The sequence below is a fragment of the Gigantopelta aegis genome, unplaced genomic scaffold (genome assembly GCF_016097555.1).
Source record: "Gigantopelta aegis isolate Gae_Host unplaced genomic scaffold, Gae_host_genome ctg4160_pilon_pilon:::debris, whole genome shotgun sequence".
Lineage (NCBI taxonomy): Eukaryota > Metazoa > Mollusca > Gastropoda > Neomphalida > Peltospiridae > Gigantopelta > Gigantopelta aegis.
The window spans coordinates 30,706-37,180 of record NW_024533711.1 but is presented as its reverse complement, the minus strand read 5'-3'; positions in this window follow the sequence as shown (position 1 = coordinate 37,180).

Genomic DNA, 6,475 nt, shown 5'->3' with positions numbered 1-6,475 from the left:
GATGATCTACTTCAATGGATAGTTCCATTGGGGGATGGAATTGTTTGTTACTTTGTAACCTGACGATAAGCCAAACAAGAAAATAGATGCTTGAAAATGACTACACTACACTCCAACCATAGTCCATTGCATGCATTTCTGCAATGATTAATGCCTACAACGTGAGCAAACACACATGGACCCATAATGGTAGAAGGAGGAGTGGGATGAAAAGACTGTAACTTTGTAACCATTGTGTCATGATTGTTTCATTTCTTCTTCAACATAGATATTGTTGTGCTCACAAACACTTCGATGAAATTTTCAGTAAGCGCAATTACAATATTTGTCACTGTTGCATAATATTTCCATTTTGATATGATGGGAGGAGGTGGAGGACGGGATTAGGCAGACTAACGCCCCCTTTCACTTTGTGCAGAGGCACAAACAGCATAGGGAGTTGATCAACACGCTGCTGATCTTGGGAAGTATATATAATATAGCATGCAATAATGTTCTTCTAGATTCTCCACGAAAAAAGGCCCAGATCAGCAGCAAAAACATTACCATAAAAAGTGAGCTTAAAACATATAAGTCATACAGCATGTCACTTCCTTTTTAATTTAGTACCAAAACAGACTATTATCTCTAATATTAAAGGTAATTACATACAACAGTAGGACTGCCTTACTTGGCAACGCCCCACCGTTTTCAACATTAATTAAATTAAGTTAATTAATTCAAGGTGTGAAGGTGAATTTTATTTCTATTATTCTCAAGTTTCAAGTTAGTGACTTTATGGCTGACATTAAAGACTAATTAGTCACGGTTTTGATTGACGGAGAGCGTTTCATTGTATTTGATTAATTTGTACTAACTAACAATCAGTTGTATATACATGTGTGATATTTACAATTAAACTTTAGTAGTGTTGAAATGATAGTGCAAATATTCAAATAATTGATTGTTACACTAATTATTTCAATAATTCTGAGGTATTCCAATATTCAGTTCCAAGCCACACCTTAACGTGTAACACATACTCACAGACAAAGCAATGGCTAAACGTTTTCAAAGTGCAGTTTGGGAGTTTTTTGAATTAGTTGGTGAAGAGAGTGTTAAATGTAAGCTGTGTAATCCTTCTGTAACTGTTCTAAGATACCTTCAGAGATTGTTTCTGGGAATATCTGTTTCTTCAAGAAACAATTATTCCAATATTGACTTTGTCTATCCATTTTCAACACTAAATTTTAGTACTAGTTACTTTTATTTAAAGTTTTGCTGCTAATAGTTTATGATTTACTCTCCTCTATAGCTTTAGCTAGTTACAGTTAATTGGACATAGTTATCATTACTTTTGCTCTATTGAAGATAGTTTGTTAATTTTTAGGAAATGATGTAATTGAAAAGTTAAAGATAACTAAGGTTCAATGCCCAATTGACAGGGAAAACAAGTCTGGAATATGATATAGCATAAACATAAGTTTGCTGCATTCCAAGTAGAGTAGAGAGTTAGTTTAAAACATTGTGAACTGGAACTTCACTTTAATACAAGCTCTACCTCAACAGAATTGAGCACTCAGTATTGTTGAGTTATGGACACTTGTATACATTATTCCAAGAAGTTAAAAAATTGTTTCCATTGGGCATATTTTTGATGCTTAAATTTTAAAAACTTTAAGCAAATTTATGCAATACAAGGGGTTAAAATTAGTAATCTTTCGACAGTTACTAGGCTGTAGTGTAGTACAGTGCACATTAAATATGTTGTTGCCACATCTCAGCAACAGTTTCAATAGAAAGTTTATTTAATAAAACAAAGAACATTGTTTTAAGGGTATACCACAATCTTAATATAAACTTACATCAGAAGACTTAAGCCAAGTCACTTTTTTGGCTTGATGGTAAAACGTTTCAATGTTATTAGTATTACTGCAGTAAATAGTACTTACATGATAATAGTTGGATTAAACTATACTATTTGTGACCAGATAAGCAAAAAGGACCATTTGAGTCATTTCGTCATTTTCACATTTTCCTACTTTATCCAACATTATCTATACTTAGTATAGATAATGTTGAATTGTTTGATACCTTGGATAAATGTAGTGTTGCTAAAGAAACAAGATATAACAGAAATGCAGTGGCTACTGCCAAAAACTAATTTTGAGAATAGCGGAATTTAATTTTCCACCCACACATACAGCAAACAGCTAGATTGTAATGTAGAAGGACTGAAGTAGTTGCTACTTCTCTTTGCTATTGCTTGCAGACAATATGTCCTCAATACTTTATCTTACATCATCTCAAACATCCAAAAAACAGGAATGAAACAGAAAGCAAAAACAAAAGCATGCTTGATACCTTAAGGCAAAAGAATTTAGTAATTACCGAATACGCCCACGCAAAAAATTAGCACGTAAAGGGTTAAGACAAAAGGAGAGATAAAAGAATATTTCCATGTGCTTTTAAGACTACTGTCTTTAAGAAATCACGATGTGTTTCAGTATGTTATAAACATTTAGTAGATGTTGTTATTGTAAATGGGTACATTATGTCATAATATGTACCTTCAGAAAGAAATGCAAAGTCTTTCCTAAGACACAGTGTCATAACTTGTTGGTAAGTAAAATAGCTGTCAGTCTCATGGCCATCCTTTTCAGTCCCTTACGTTCGTTACCAAGTAATGCAGACTATCAGATGAAGGAAGAAAGATAGAGTAAATGTAACATGTGTTTACAACAAAAGAACACAGTTCACATACAACTACTGGATATGTTTGGAATACAAAAAGTATTTGTACATGTCAAAGTGGTTGGAAAGGCAGTGACTGCTTAACACGTGAGGTTATCTTTTTTTTATGGTGTCATAATTATAGTTTCCTCTCTGCACCAGCAATTTGCAGTTCAACATGTGTCAATAACAAAAAATGTACAGCTCCTGACACTTGTACATGTATCAGTGGTTGGAAAGGCAGCAACTGCTTAACACGTATAGTTACATATTTTTGTGCACACATAGGTATTATTCTTTATCAACACAGCAATTTGCAGTTCAATATGTGGCACCAACAAACAATGTACAGCTCCAGACAATTGTACATGTGTCAGTGGATGGAAAGGCAGCCTGGACTGCTTAACACGTGAAGTTACACTTTCTGGTGGAAATATAATTATTATTTCCTCTCAACACAGCAATTTGCAGTTCAACATGTGGCACTAACAAAAACTGTACAGCTCCTGACACTTGCACGTGTATCAGTGGATGGAAAGGCAGTGACTGCTTAACACGTATGGTTACATTTTCTTGTGGAAATATAATTACTCTCAACACAGCAAATTGCAGTTCAACATGTGGCACTAACAAACAATGTACAGCTCCTGACACTTGCACGTGTATCAGTGGATGGAAAGGCAGTGACTGCATAACACGTATGGTTACATTTTCTTGTGGACATATAATTACTCTCAACACAGCAAATTGCAGTTCAACATGTGGCACTAACAAGCAATGTACAGCTCCTGACACTTGCACGTGTATCAGTGGGTGGAAAGGCAGTGACTGCTTAACACGTATGGTTACATTTTATTATGGATACATTATAATTATTAGTTACACTCAACACAGCAAATTGCAGTTCAACATGTAGCACTAACAAGCAATGTACAGTTCCTGACACTTGCACGTGTATCAGTGGATGGAAAGGCAGTGACTGCTTAACACGTATGGTTACATTTTCTTGTGGAAATATAATTACTCTCAACACAGCAAATTGCAGTTCAACATGTGGCACTAACAAACAATGTACAGCTCCTGACACTTGCACGTGTATCAGTGGATGGAAAGGCAGTGACTGCATAACACGTATGGTTACATTTTCTTGTGGACATATAATTACTCTCAACACAGCAAATTGCAGTTCAACATGTGGCACTAACAAGCAATGTACAGCTCCTGACACTTGCACGTGTATCAGTGGGTGGAAAGGCAGTGACTGCTTAACACCTATGGTTACATTTTCTTGTGGACATATAATTACTCTCAACACAGCAAATTGCAGATCAACATGTGGCACTAACAAGCAATGTACAGCTCCTGACACTTGCACGTGTATCAGTGGGTGGAAAGGCAGTGACTGCTTAACACCTATGGTTACATATTTTTGTGGACATATAATTACTCTTAACATAGCAATTTGCAGTTCAACATGTGGCACTAACAAACAATGTACAGCTCCTGACACTTGCACGTGTATCAGTGGATGGAAAGGCAGTGACTGCTTAACACGTATGGTTACATTTTATTATGGATACATTATAATTATTAGTTACACTCAACACAGCAAATTGCAGTTCAACATGTGGCACTAACAAGCAATGTACAGCTCCTGACACTTGCACTTGTATCAGTGGATGGAAAGGCAGTGACTGCTTAACACGTATGGTTACATTTTCTTGTGGAAATATAATTACTCTTAACACAGCAAATTGCAGTTCAACATGTGGCACTAACAAGCAATGTACAGCTCCTGACACTTGCACGTGTATCAGTGGATGGAAAGGCAGTGACTGCTTAACATGTATGGTTACATTTTATTATGGATACATTATAATTATTAGTTACACTCAACACAGCAAATTGCAATTCAACATGTAGCACTAACAAGCAATGTACAGCTCCTGACACTTGCACTTGTATCAGTGGATGGAAAGGCAGTGACTGCTTAACACGTATGGTTACATTTTCTTGTGGAAATATAATTACTCTCAACACAGCAAGTTGCAGTTCAACATGTGGCACTTACAAGCAATGTACAGCTCCTGACACTTGCACGTGTATCAGTGGGTGGAAAGGCAGTGACTGCTTAACACCTATGGTTACATTTTCTTGTGGACATATAATTACTCTCAACACAGCAAATTGCAGTTCAACATGTGGCACTAACAAGCAATGTACAGCTCCTGACACTTGCACGTGTATCAGTGGGTGGAAAGGCAGTGACTGCTTAAGACGTATGGTTACATTTTATTGTGGATACATTATAATTATTAATTACACTCAACACAGCAAATTGCAGTTCAACATGTGGCACTAACAAACAATGTACAGCTCCTGACACTTGCACGTGTATCAGTGGGTGGAAAGGCAGTGACTGCTTAACACGTATGGTTACATTTTATTGTGGATACATTATAATTATTAATTACACTCAACACAGCAAATTGCAGTTCAACATGTGGCACTAACAAACAATGTACAGCTCCTAACACTTGCACGTGTATCAGTGGATGGAAAGGCAGTGACTGCTTAACACGTATGGTTACATTTTCTTGTGGACATATAATTACTCTCAACACAGCAAATTGCAGTTCAACATGTGGCACTAACAAGCAATGTACAGCTCCTGACACTTGCACGTGTATCAGTGGGTGGAAAGGCAGTGACTGCTTAAGACGTATGGTTACATTTTATTGTGGATACATTATAATTATTAATTACACTCAACACAGCAAATTGCAGTTCAACATGTGGCACTAACAAACAATGTACAGCTCCTGACACTTGCACGTGTATCAGTGGGTGGAAAGGCAGTGACTGCTTAACACGTATGGTTACATTTTCTGGTGGACATATAATTACTCTCAACACAGCAAATTGCAGTTCAACATGTGGCACTAACAAGCAATGTACAGCTCCTGACACTTGCACGTGTATCAGTGGGTGGAAAGGCAGTGACTGCTTAAGACGTATGGTTACATTTTATTGTGGATACATTATAATTATTAATTACACTCAACACAGCAAATTGCAGTTCAACATGTGGCACTAACAAACAATGTACAGCTCCTGACACTTGCACGTGTATCAGTGGGTGGAAAGGCAGTGACTGCTTAACACGTATGGTTACATTTTATTGTGGATACATATAATTATTAATTACACTCAACACAGCAAATTGCAGTTCAACATGTGGCACTAACAAACAATGTACAGCTCCTAACACTTGCACGTGTATCAGTGGATGGAAAGGCAGTGACTGCTTAACACGTATGGTTACATATTTTTTGTGGACATATAATTACTCTCAACATAGCAATTTGTACTTCAACATGTGGCACTAACAAACAATGTACAGCTCCTGACACTTGCACGTGTATCAGTGGGTGGAAAGGCAGTAACTGCTTAACACGTATTGTTACATTTTATTGTGGATACATTATAATTATTAATTACACTCACAACACAGCAATTTGCAGTTCAACATGTGGCACTAACAAGCAATGTACAGCTCCTGACACTTGTACATGTCTCAGTGGGTGGATAGGGATTGACTGCTTAACATGTATGGTTACATTTTCGTGTGGATACATTGCAAGTATTGTTTTCTCTCAACACAGCAATTTGCACTTCATCATGTGGCACTAATAAACAATGTACAGCTCCTGACACATGTACATGTGTCAGTGGATGGACTGGCAGTAACTGCTTAACAGGT